General features: G+C 41.7%; 1 protein-coding gene across 1 annotated transcript in view; it reads right to left on the bottom strand.

Moving 5' to 3' along the window:
* Window positions 1–2,701: 2,701 nt before the first annotated feature.
* The window catches only part of ARV1 (ARV1 homolog, fatty acid homeostasis modulator), a 62,894-nt gene continuing 52,344 nt past the window's right edge, over window positions 2,702–13,251 (bottom strand). Inside the window, exon 5 of the mRNA XM_060242765.1 lies at window positions 2,702–2,712. The gene's annotated coding sequence lies outside the window, so the exon portion shown is untranslated. The remainder of the gene's footprint in view (window positions 2,713–13,251) is intronic.

A 13,251-nucleotide genomic window follows, 5' to 3' on the forward strand; every position in this document is an offset into this window, starting at 1 on the left:
ATTATTCCCTATGGAGAACGATTCCCATAGGGAATAATGGAAAATTGATCCGTGGGTATCGGGGGCTCTGGGGGGACTGTTTTTTGAGGTAGAGGCACCAAATTTTCAGTATAGCATCTAATGCCTCTCCCCAAAATACCCCCCCGTTTCAAAATGATTGGACCAGGGGGTCCAATTCTATGAGCCCCAAAAGAAGGTGCCCCTATCCTTCATTATTTCCTATAGAAGAAGGCATTTAAAAAGGTGTGCTGTCCCTTTAAATGTGATGGCCAGAACTCCCTTGGAGTTCAATTATGCTTCTTACACCCTTGCTCCTGGCTCCACTCCCAATGTCTCCAGGCTCCATCCCCAAAGTCCCCAGATATTTCTTGAATTGGACTTGGCAACCCTAGGCGTAGCAGGTTCTCTGAATCCCAAGCTTCTTTTTTTAAAGTTTCCTTGCAAAGATATAAGAAAAAAAGGCAAAACTCCACAAGAGAACATGCTGGAGATTTACTTATCTTTTTATGGAAGTTGGGATTCAGAGAACCAGCTAAGCCTATTGTTACAATGCTCCAGTGATATATTACAACTTTAGTGCCATTTTTTAAAAAAAAGATACCACTTGTCTTCAGGGTGCAGGGAGGAGAAGGAGTGGTTTCACCATTACTGTCCAGCATAGTGTAGTGGTTAAGAATGGTGGATTCTAATCTGGAGAACTAGGTTTGATTCTCCACTACTCCACATGAAGTCTATTGGGTGACCTTCTCTCAGAACTCTCTCAGCCCCACTTACTCCTTGTGGGGAGAGGAAGAGAAAGGTGACTGTAGGCCACTTTGAGACTCCTTAAGGTAGAGAAAAGTGGGACATAAAAACCAACACTTCTTCTATCATCAAAAAGTAGGCTGGAGGTTGGGTGGAAGTTTACAGGACAAAGAAAACCAACAGAAACATTACACATGAGGAAAAAGTTGACTCAAAATCTGTTTCCAGAAAAATGTTGGAGTAAATATGGTCACAAAAGAACGGGGGGGGGAGGGGGGACAGAGAAAAAACAAAAAACCTGAAGTAAAAATGAAAAGTACAAAAATGTGTGCGGAAATCAGGGGATGAACCAAAGCAATATGGTGCCAGAACGGACAAAAAAAAATGTGGAAAAGCCTGTGGACAGAGACAGAGCTGAAAGTTGGCTGAAGCACCCTGAAATGGTCTCTCTCTTTTTCTTGGAATCTGATAGGGTACAGCAGACCTGCTGTTCATTAGGGGTGCCTTTGCCTGCACATGTGTGCTGTTTGTCATTTTGTAAACAAAGCAGATTTTTCAAGAATGTCGTAAAACTCCAATGTTTTCTCTTCCAAAGGAAAGCTACCCCACCAATGTAGCTCCTGGGATTTCTCACAACAGTTCAGAAAAGTGAAGAGCTCACATATAAGTCTCTATAAATAAGTCTCTGCACACTCAGGTCTGCTTAGTTGGTGTGTCCAGATGGCATTTTAGATGTGTACTGATTCACAAGTGAGCAGCACATCTGAATAGCTCTGTTTGAATCTGCACGAGGTTTGTCACAGTGCCGGGTCTGACCTACACTATGCTGAAGAGTAATATATTCTATCTGTAATCCACTTTCTTGTGCTAGTTTAGCCAAATCTGTCAAAATAGGACTATTGCTTCCAGCAGTTGCTGATCTAATTTGACATTGCCCCTCCATATACTACCTAGTTCATATCATACAAATCCAATTAAAGGAAAAATTTCTTTGTTGTTTTTGGATAATTACTGTAACATATTCCCTTGACTTGTCAGAAAATATTGCCATGGGGAAAACAGGGAGCTCAAAATGTTAATGGTCATAGAATCATAGAATTGGAAGGTACCTCCAGGCTCATCTAGTCCACCCCCCTGTACAATGTAGGAAATTCACAACTACCTCCCCCCACACCCCCAGTGATCTTGCCCACAAAAAAAACTCCAGAATCCCTGACCAAACTGGCCTGAAGAAAAATTGCTTCCTGATCCCAAAGCATTTTGTAATGATACAAAATGCTTTGGAGTCAGGAAGCAATTTTGTAATGTTACAAAATGTTTTGGGTTCATTGAAGCATTTCATATCATCTTTACATGTATTATAAAGAATGTGCTTTTAAACTGCAGGGTACTGTGATGTAAAGGCTACATTTCAGTGAGTAGCAAATCAGTCAGTTCCTACTCTTACAGTGCAGTTCTAAGCTGAACTACATACTGTACATGCTGTCAAGATGCAGCTGACTTCTGGTGACCCTAGCAAGGAGCTTTCAAGGCAAGTGAGAAGTAGACGTGGTTTGCCATTGCCTTCCTCTGCAGAATCTTCCTTAGAGGTCTCCCTTCCCTGCTTAGCTTCCTTGATCTGAGATCAGACTATTCCATGCTGCCTTCCTTCCTCTAAGAAAAATTACAGCCTTAGAAATCCACTGGAGTCAATGGGCTTAAAAGTGTGTAACTGTTTAGGATTACACTTCTGGAGACTAATATCTTAGCTCTGCCCTAGCTCTGCACTGGAACTATCATTTCAAACTTGCAACAATTATGGATGGTGAAGTACCATTGAGTGAGTGAGCTCTTGAGCTAAATATTGAATTAATGACATCACAGCAGTAAAAATATAACACTAGACCATATTATGGACCATTTGCTGCTCTTTAATGGTGCTCCACAATTCAATTTCTGAGAAAGGCCACTTTGCCTCCAGGTCTTCATCTGAGGGTGCTCTGCCTGTTTCCACTACCACCTCTCTGTGCTGATGCTGACCATATTATATACACTGGTGGTACAGGGGATGCTGCACAAGATCTTTTCCTTGGTAGTTCCTTTACTCTTTGGAAAAGGGGAAGGAGACTTGCATGCAAATTATCCTTGGTATGTGGGTGATATGTTTATAGAGCCATAAACAAAACATACTTTATTTTATTTTATTTATATCCCGCCCTCCCTGCCGAAGCAGGCTCAGGGCAGCTCACAGTATAAAATCACAACAGACAATTAAAATCAATACATATTATTGATTATTATTATACAATACACATTCAATATAACTTTGTTCACATTTTCACCTTTCCTTAGTATCAGAGACCAAAGCCTAGGTCCCGTTGGGCCACCACTCCTGTTTACCTGAGCAGCACCCAGCCATGCAGGTCCTCGTGGTTAGGAAAATTCACATATCCTTCTTGATAACCAGTGTGGGCCACATCCTAACTCCCTGGATGTTCTACAGCATAAGCCTTTAACATTTTGCCCAAAGTCTGAACATACCATTCTACAAGGCCATTGGTGCTCTGGTGATGAGCCACCACTGGTGAGTACTTGGTCTCTGCCAATTCATAAACCTTCTGTAAACTCCAGCAGTACCCTGGTGACGGCGGTGCTGAGCTGGAACTGAAGGCAAACACTGTGGGGTAATGACTTGAATGGTCCATGGTCAACAAAGCAAATTGTATACCAGACTTGGATTTAGGCAGAGGGGCTAAGATGTCAATAGGAATCAATTGAAATACTTTGGGTCACCCATCTCCAGTTGGGGGCAGGGGATACCTGGTTTGAAGGCTCACCCTCCATTTCAGGGTTAGCAGAAAGCGGGTGGGGGGAGGGAAATGTCACCTGGGAACTCCATTATACCTTATGGAGACAGATTCTCATAGGTAATAATGGAGAATTGATCCGTAGGTCTCTGGGTTTCAGTAGGAGGCTGGATAGCATCCAGGGCAGGTGATATATTTATAGATCCATAACCCCCCAAATTTCAAAAAGATTGGACCAGCGATCCACTTCTATGAGCCCCAAAGAAGATGCCCCTATCCTTCATTATTTCCAAATGGAGAGAAGGCATTTAAAAGGCATGTGGTCCCTTTAAATGTGATGGCCAGAACTCCCTTCAGAGTTCAATGGTGCTCCTGGCTGCATTCCCAAAGTTCCCAGATATTTCTTGAGTCAGATCTGGCAACCCTAGAAAGACTTCACTGGTAATTGGAAATTACCTTAGAAAGACTTCACTGGTAACTGAAAATGAACACAAAGGAAACTTGGGATGGTCTTGTGGAAACCCCACTCTTTGGCAGACTTCACAGGTGCTAAATAAGTCTGCACACTCTTAGCCACATCCTGTTAGTAGAAGGACTGAGTGGTTTTAGCCAGTATTTTTTATGCCCATGTGGCCTGCAAAAGTGATGTCATGCATCACCTTAGGAATTTCCTCTCTGTGTCTCAGGGATCTACAGGCTGATGAACTGGCTCAGTTTCTTCTGGGGGATTCTAAGGCAAATATTCCTGATACAGGAGTCCATCGCACCACACAAACCAGGCAGTTATTAACTCCATTCAGCTCTGGCAGCACAGCATCAGCTTGCAAACAGTAGTCCCTTAAGCTCTCACAATTCCTTAAAAGTTGTTAAAGGGACTTCCGGAAAGATGGCGGAGTGACGCGGGGCTCCTTTCCTTGCTCTAGGAGGGAATCCTGTTTGGGAGGTAACTGAGGGGGTTTCCCGGCTGGGGGACACCTCTTAAGGAGCTGTCAGGGGACGCTCCGAAGCCTGGGGGGCTTTCTGGGCGTGGGCGGGGAACGTAGGTCCCCCGTTCAGACCCAGCTTTCCTCCTGGCCACTACCTTCCCAACACCTTCGGTGCCTAACTGTGCCGCCGGAAAGGGAGCCTGGAGAGGCACTGTAATCTCCTCTTAAGTAGACCCTGAAACGTCTTACCTTGGTGGGGGTCCTTACGTCTGGAATTGTGGAAGAAGAATGCTGTTGCTGTGATGTGCAGGCGAGCAGTTTGTTTGGAGTGATCTCTGGCGCGGCTCGGGGAGATTCATGGAGGGAGAAGCGGCTGGAAGCGATTAGAAGCGGTGGAAAGGCGATCGCGTTTGTGAGAGCCAGGAAATATTCGACCTGCAGAGCCGGACGGATTGTGTTGTAGAGGGGGAGTGAAGGGGTAAGAGATACTTTTTATTGTGCCCCTGAAGTCTTCAGCAGCTGTCGAACTGCTTCGGGGGGGTTAGAAACTGGCGTGGCTCGGAGCGGAGCCTTCTAGTAATGGCGGACGCGACTTGAAGCTCTTTTTTCCCTTTGCAAGCGGAGCGTAGGAGCTGTGAAAGCGTCTGGGCGTTTGGAACTTAAGCGGCTGATCCCCCCCCCCTCTTCATTTCTTTTTAGTTTTCCTGACGTCTGTTTTTGCCTTACTCTTATTTTGTTGAAGGGGTTTTGTTTTGTTTTGCTTTGTAATTTCATTATTTCCGGGATATCTTGGATTAATCTAAAGAGCAGAGTTGCAGTTCTGAGCAGTTTATCTGCGGCTGCGCTCTGCTGAAGCTCCTGGGTCCTAGTGCTACTATAAATAACAGAAACTGAGTCAGAGACAGAGACACTAATAAAGCCAGTTATAGACCTTATTGGATATATGACTTTGCCTATGGATCTTATAGTGACCTTTTAGGATTTTTTAGAAGACTAGAAGACCTGAGAAGGCTAGACCATTGGAAGTACCAGGATTAATCTGGACATTATATTGATGAACAGTCCCTATGAACTTTATTGCCACTCTACTCATGAACTCTGTTGCTAGTTACTAGAACATTAATATTAGATTTTGGGAAGAAGAGTCTGGGGAAAGAAGAGAGAAGAAGACAGAAGAAAGAATATACAAGATAAGATAAGACTGTATTTATAACTTACTGATCATTGTTTTTCCTTCAAAATTGGATTCTTTTGCCTAGTGGGTATGGTGCCTATTTGATTAGTTATTTTAGTGTGTTTTACCGCCTTGCCTTGTCTTTCTTGTTTCTTGGGAGGGTGTGAACCTTGGGATTGTTAAATTAGCTCATTTCTTTATTATACTGTTTGTGAATATTATTATTGGAGTATTTTGCTGAGGCTTGAGTCACCTTGCTTCCCAACAACTGTTAAGAGGGTTAAGGTATTGCCCTGGGGCAGTAGACTGCCATGACAGAAACTAAGATTAAAAAATTCTTACAGGGTACCCCCCCGGCTGGGGGAGGTAAAGTAACTCCAGGCTCTGGCAACCAAGATGCCATAGAAAAATTACAGAATACTGTCACTGCTGGCTTTAAAAAGAATCAAGAAGCTCTTGATGAGATGAAAACGGATCTGATGCACCAGATCAAGAGAACTAATGACCAACTGGCAGAATTTCAAAAACAATTGTTAGCTAACACCCAACAGGTGCACGGGTTAACTGCTAAAGTTGAGAGAATGGAAGATCGGGATAGGCAAACAAGTAATATGCTCAGAGAAAACCAAACAGAATTATCAGACTTGGAAGATCGTGTTATGAGACTTGAAATGGAAAAGGCGGCAACCATTCTCCGATTTCAAAATTTACCAGAAGAGAAGGAAGAAGATCTAACTAGTAAGATCACAGAGATTTTAAAAGTCGATGAGGAAGAATTACTGGAAGAAGGTCCAAGAGATATTCTCTGGGCCAAAAGAGTCTCTTCAAGTTATATAAGGAAATTTAAACTTCCTAGGGAGGTCCAGGTAAAATTTGTCCGTCCTGAAACTGCGGAAAGGGTCTTGAGAAAAACAAGAGAGTCCGATATGAACTGGAAAGGAACAAGTATAAAAATTTTGAAAGAAGTACCTTGGAGTGTTCGGCAGCGACGATTTAAATTTAAGAAATTGTCCAATTGGTTAATTCGGCACGAAATACAGTTTAGATGGCTTATCCCTCAAGGGCTGTTTTTTACATATCAAACCAAGCGGTACAACATTACCACTGAGGCGAAGATGGAAGAATTCTGGGATGAGTGTGTTAAGAGAGATGGTTCTGAATCAGGAGAAGATCAGGATGGCGCCAGGAAATCCACGGATGAGGATTCCCCCAAGAAGAAGCGAGAGAAGGTTAGAACCAGACTCCAAACTAAGAAAGACTCGGCCAAAATACCTGGTAGTATCGACTCAGCAAAATGAACTCCAAATTAAGTACTAAAATACTCTCTTTAAATGTCAACGGCTTGAACGAACCTGGAAAGAGAAAGAGAATTTTTCAACAATTGAAAAAATTGGGTGCACAAATTACATGTCTGCAAGAGACCCATATTAGAAGAGACAACGTCAAGTTTTTGGAAAACAAGAAATTAGGTACTTTATATTCATCATGTGACTCTCTAAAAAAAAAGAAGGGGGTTGCCATATTCGTATCTCATCATATTAAGTCGAGTTGTTTATATTCGGATGAACAAGGGAGAATCATAATAGTTGAAGTGGAACTAAACGGTCTTAAAACAGTTCTTGGAAACATATACGCCCCTAATGAAAACCAAGAGAAATTCTATCAAGCTTTATACCTTAAACTCAGGGAATTCGATTCAGATAGATACTGTATCGTTGGAGACTTCAATGCGATATTTGATATTAAAATGGACAAAAAATACGATGACCCGCGGAAAAAGAAGAAAAATCGGAACTTACTACCTCCTTCCTTTTTGAGAATGGCAGAAGAATTAAGTTTGCTGGATGCCTGGAGAACTAAAAACCCGACCACAACGGACTTCACTTTTTATTCCCATGCACATAAATCGTGGTCAAGAATAGATATGTCCTGGATATCCATGAGTATGATATTGTCGGTTAACCAAGCGGACATTCTTCCTCAGTCTTATGCAGATCATAACCCAATTGTGTTGATATTGCAAGAACAGCCAAGAAGTCTCTGAACCTACAAATTTTAAAAGAGGCTCAATTTTTGGATCAAGCCAAGAAAGAGATTCAGGAGTTTTTCAAACTTAACTTGAAAAAAGATACGAAGATTCCAATTATTTGGGATGCATTTAAAGCTTTTTTCAGAGGAATCGCGATTAGATATTCATCGAAGAGGAAGAGAGACCAAAAGAAGGCCTATAATGAACTGATAACAAAACTGAAATACTTTGAGGGACAACAGAAGGCGGGTAACCTTAGGGAGCTACAAGCCAAAATTACCTTCACACAGCATCAAATAAACACACTTCTGGCGGAAGAAATTGAGAAAAAACTGAAATGGACAAGACAAAATTACTTTGAAAATGCTAACAAAGTGAGTAGATGGTTGGCTTACAAACTGCGAAAGGAGAAGGAGAAGAAGATAATAAAAATGCTGAAGAATGAAGCTAAGGAAGAAGTATTCCAAAATTCTCAAATGAAAGAAATCATTCAAAACTTCTATCGAAATTTATATAAAAAGCAGAAGATTGAATTATCTAAACAAGAAGAGTATATAAAAGGGGTTGAGATGAAACAACTAACAAAAGAACAACAAGCAAATTTGGAGAATCCCATTTCATTACAAGAGATAGTTGATGTAATTAGAACCCAAAAAAGTAACAAGACACCAGGTCCAGACGGACTTCCGATTGAATTTTTTAGAGCCTTCGAAGACTTACTATTGCTGCCTTTCAAGGAAGTAGTGGAGAATGCTTATAATACAGCTGAGATTCCGGATTCCTGGAAAGAAGCTTTAATCACACTCATTCACAAGGAAGGAACCGACCCTTCAGAAATTAAAAACTATAGACCAATTTCGCTCTTGAATAGTGACTATAAGATCTACGCAGCTATATTAGCTAACAGATTGAAGAAAGTAGTTGCGAGTTTAATCCACGAAGATCAAACTGGATTTGTCCCTGGTAGATTAATGAACCAGAACGTAAGATTGTTATTAAATGCACTTGAATACTACAAAGAACATTCCAATAAAGAATTTGCGGCTATCTTCGTAGACGCAGAAAAGGCCTTCGACAACGTGAACTGGCACTTTATTAAAGCGATATTGATGGCAATTGGCTGTGGTGAAAGATACTCCAGAATGATTGAAGCGATTTATTCTAAGCAGACAGCAAAAGTGAGCTTTAATGGAGTATTGTCTGACCCAATAGAAATTGAACAAGGCACCAGACAGGGGTGCCCATTATCCCCCTTACTTTTTATTCTGACGTTGGAACCGTTAATCAAGAAGATTAGGGAAGATACCCAAATTCAGGGGACCAAAATCAACAATATAGAGTTTAAGATTATGGCGTTCGCAGATGATCTTGTAATTACTTTGGAACACCCCTCCTCATCGATTGTTCCTTTAAAGCAGCGATTAAGTGAGTTTGGAGGAGTATCCGGATTTAGATTGAATGTTGTTAAGACTAAAATTTTAACGAAAAATATGGACAAAAACCAAATTGAAGTATTAGAGCATCTCTCAGGGTTTAAGCATGAAAAGAAGATAAAGTACTTGGGAATCTATTTTACGAGTGATTTAAAGTCATTATATAGAGATAACTATGGAAAAATATTGAAGGAAGTTCGTAATGACTTAACTAACTGGAAAGATCTTCAAATTTCACTTTTAGGTAGAATTGCTACAATTAAAATGAATACTCTTCCGAGGGTCTTATTCCTGTTTCAAACAATTCCAATTACTTTACCTAAATCCTTTTCCCAACAACTCAACTCCATGATTAAGATCTTTATCTGGCAAGGCAAAAAACCTAGAATCAAACTGAAAGTTTTACAAGATAGTAAACTAAGGGGTGGCCTAGCCCTACCAGATTGGAATTTGTATTACAAGGCTTCCTGTATTGCTTGGTTGAGAGTTTGGTGCAAGTTGGATAATAGAAAATTACTGACTATTGAAGGGGCCGGCCTGGGTGAAGGCTGGCATAGCTATATGTGGTATCGTGCTCCAGTTAAAACTGGCCTTTTTTTTAGACATGAAATAAGAAGATCTCTGTACAAGGTTTGGAATGAAATTAAAGATCAATATACTTATACTCCCAAGTGGCTCTCTCCGATAGAAGCTCTGACTCATCCAAACTTGTATAATTGGGGCAATTTACAAGATTACACTTATTTGTTGAATGACCAGAATGAACTGATTGAGGAGGAGCTTCCTAAGCTAAGTTGGTGGCTTCAGTGTCAAATTAAGTCAAGATTTCGTAAGGACAAGGAAAAAGGCTTCACGAATAAGCCGATGGAATTAGACCTTATTTTGGATTCCAAACAGAAGATAATTTCCAAAGTTTATGATTGGCTATTGCAAACTAAGATGCAAGATGAGGTGGTGAAAGAAGCATGGATACGTTGGTTGAAAGATTTTGGTTACAGCATAGATTTGGAAGAATGGGAAAAATTATGGAAACAGAACCTAAAGTTGATTAAGCCAGCAGAATTGAAAGAAAACTTATATAAAATGGTTTATAGATGGTACCTTACACCAGACAGGTTGGCTAGAATTTACCCCATGTACTCTGATAAATGTTGGAAATGTCATGAAGCTAAAGGGTCTCTGTTTCATATATGGTGGCAATGTAAAAAGGCTAAAAAATACTGGTCACAGGTTAATATATGGATTCAAAAAATTTTGGAAGTACAAATTAATCATGTACCGGAACTTTACTTGTTAAATATTTGTAGACAAAACTTACCTCTGTCTAAATTGAAACTGTTGTTGTATATAGTTACTACTGCCAGAATAGTTTATGCTAAATATTGGAAAAGTGATAAAACCTCCACTAGGGACGAATTTATTAATAAGTTGCTGGGCGCTGCAGAATCTGATCTAATGTCCGCAAGATTAAGAAATGGTAATGTACAAAAATGTCAAGAGGTTTGGGATCCTGTTTATAAATGGGTTAAAAGTAGTGGCTTTACATTGGAGTAATCATGTTTTGGTTTTTCTTTTGATACTTAAACCTCTCCACCTCCCAGTGGTATGGCTGGGCTTAGTTGCAAATGCTAATTGTTTGTATGTAGATGTTCTGATGTGATTTGTTAGGAATGTATGATTTTTCCTTTTTTGTTTTGTATGTCATGTCTTTTATTCCTTTTTCTTTGTATGTCTATTTTCTTAATAAAAAAAAATTCTTTAAAAAAAAAAGTTGTTAAAGGCTGTAAGCTTCCTGTTTCATTCATCTGGAAGGAAGACCTCACAATCAGCTTGTGCCTCCTTAAAGGCTGTTGAAGAATTTAAGTTCACCACAGGATCTGCCTGGAAAGTCTCACTATCACACTGTGCCTCCTTAAAGGCTGCTGCACTTGTGAGGTCTCTCTCCTCAGTCAGCTCTTCTCTCACAGTCTCACCTGCCTGAGAGGCCACTTTCTTCACTACAGACAATTCACATCTTGCTCAGCTGTTAGTGATGACTTTCTATCAAGCCAGGTTCCTGGCACTTGCAATGAATCTACCAGGGCCATTAGCATATGTATAGAAGTAATCTAGCAGGCTCTTGAATTGTCCCTGCCACTTCCAGAGAGAGAGAAAAACCACACTTTTTAAACTCAGAGGACAGAGGGGTTCCACACCCACAATAACACTACCCCCCCCCCCTTTAAGTTCTTCCAGCCTATAATATAGTGGGCTCAAAGCATCAAAGATATGACATTGCAGTGATCATAGCTCTCTTTATTAAGTTACAGCATAGTATTAAGGTACAGCATGGTAACTGCCGAACTAGAAGACAGACTAACTGGGCCAACAGGGTCAACTATATACAGTCCTGGGTTCCCATGCTAGAACGCCATTGGGTCATTTGAATCAGCAGGGGGCCTCTGATTGGACCAGGGCAGCAGGGATTTGGATCCTACTGCCCATTGTTCCTGGGTCCTCAAGCTCAGTACTCACGGCTCCTACTCACAGGCAGGAACACTGGTAAATGAAACCGTAAGTCCTCATACACAACACAGCCACAGCTTCTGAGCAGCAGATAAGGAGTATCTTGGTCATTCTGCCTCCAGGCACTCTCTCCCCTGAGCTGGCATCAGGTTGCATTTCCTCCTGAGCAATCAGCTCAGCTCTCCACCTTTGGATTTGATCACTATATGTCACACTGACATAAAAATTGACCCTACATTGCAATTTTGCCAGAGCAGCCCATTTCTCCCTCCTTTTCTATGTTGGATTTAATTGAGACCACTGGGCTTGGGAGACCATTTAACTCCATTCTTTGAGAACTCTTTGCAGGTCCATAGCTAGGAATTTTCTCAGGGGGTGCAGAGGCACTGGGTGGGGGCACTAATTTAATTAACACAGCTAATTAAAATCAGGCTGATGCAAGAGTGGATGTCAATTACACCTTGGAAAGGAAAGGCTCCGCATTAAAAGCAGGATCCACCTTAAGCTGGGGAGACCAAGATGGAGGCAGCAGCCCCCTAAAGGCAAGGGGAGGGAAGAGCCAGTGACCCTTAAAGTTATACCTCTCTGGCTGTGAGGCAGAAGGCTTTGCAACACTGGCAGGATCAAGCCAGGCAGCCAACCAAGGAAAGCCTCAGGACCCAGCATGCCTCCTTGCCTCTGTGGTGAAGCACCTGGACCTGGCTTCCCCTTGGGAGGGGGGAGGAGCTCACTGCTGATATCATGTGACCCATGCCAGCAGGGAGCACCTCCCTGGCCATAAAAGGCCTCCCTGACCTGGCATAGGAGCGTGCGGCTCTTCTTCGTGGAGGGGTTTGCGAAAAGAAGCACCCATTATGTGATAGGAGGCACTGCCTGCTGTGCCCCCGCCAGTTATGGCCCTGACTTCTTGCAGTCCCTCTTCAAGTGTTCCTTTCTATGGCAGAAATAGTGTTCAATCCTAGGAGTTAATGTTACTCTTGCCCTGTCTGCTCTAAGCCTTTTGACCATTGTTCCTCTCTTCTCTTCACTTTCAATGTAAAAAGGGATGGGGCTGCACAGTTAGCTGATCTGTAAAAACTGCCCGAGAAGCTGAGTTGCAAGTTTGTACTAAAGAGGCAATGTCTGGACTCTGGAGGCAAGGCTTGAAAGAATTGTTCTTTAATCAAAATGCCCCTCACTGGGCATGAGTAATGGCTAAGCACAGCTTCTTATGATTAACCCATTCTTAACTCTGGCCTTGAAAGAGATAAGGATAGTATCTACAGGAAGGCCCAACCAGTGAGCTGAAGTAGGCCTGCTAATAACCATGTTAACCCTTGAGAGAAACTGGGGCTTTGCCTCACAGTTAGTCACACCAGTGTCTCTCAGCTTTCAAAGAACACCATGTTCTTCTGTTGTTTTTGTAACATATTTATCTCTAGCTGATCATTTAAATGCCCATTTCCGAGAGAATTATGCTACTGCATATGTATGTTCTTCAGCTCAGACAGCAGCTTCCTGAGTTTTTATCTATTTCCTGCAAGAAGATGTCTGGGTTCCACATATGTCACTGAAGTCCATTTCCTTTGCTTCCCGTGACTGAATCACAGATGTCTTTTAGTGACTTCATCCAGAATGAGTTGTAAAACAAAGGAAAACACATAATCTGCTAATG

Source organism: Heteronotia binoei, chromosome 1, assembly GCF_032191835.1.
Source record: "Heteronotia binoei isolate CCM8104 ecotype False Entrance Well chromosome 1, APGP_CSIRO_Hbin_v1, whole genome shotgun sequence".
NCBI classification, from domain to species: domain Eukaryota; kingdom Metazoa; phylum Chordata; class Lepidosauria; order Squamata; family Gekkonidae; genus Heteronotia; species Heteronotia binoei.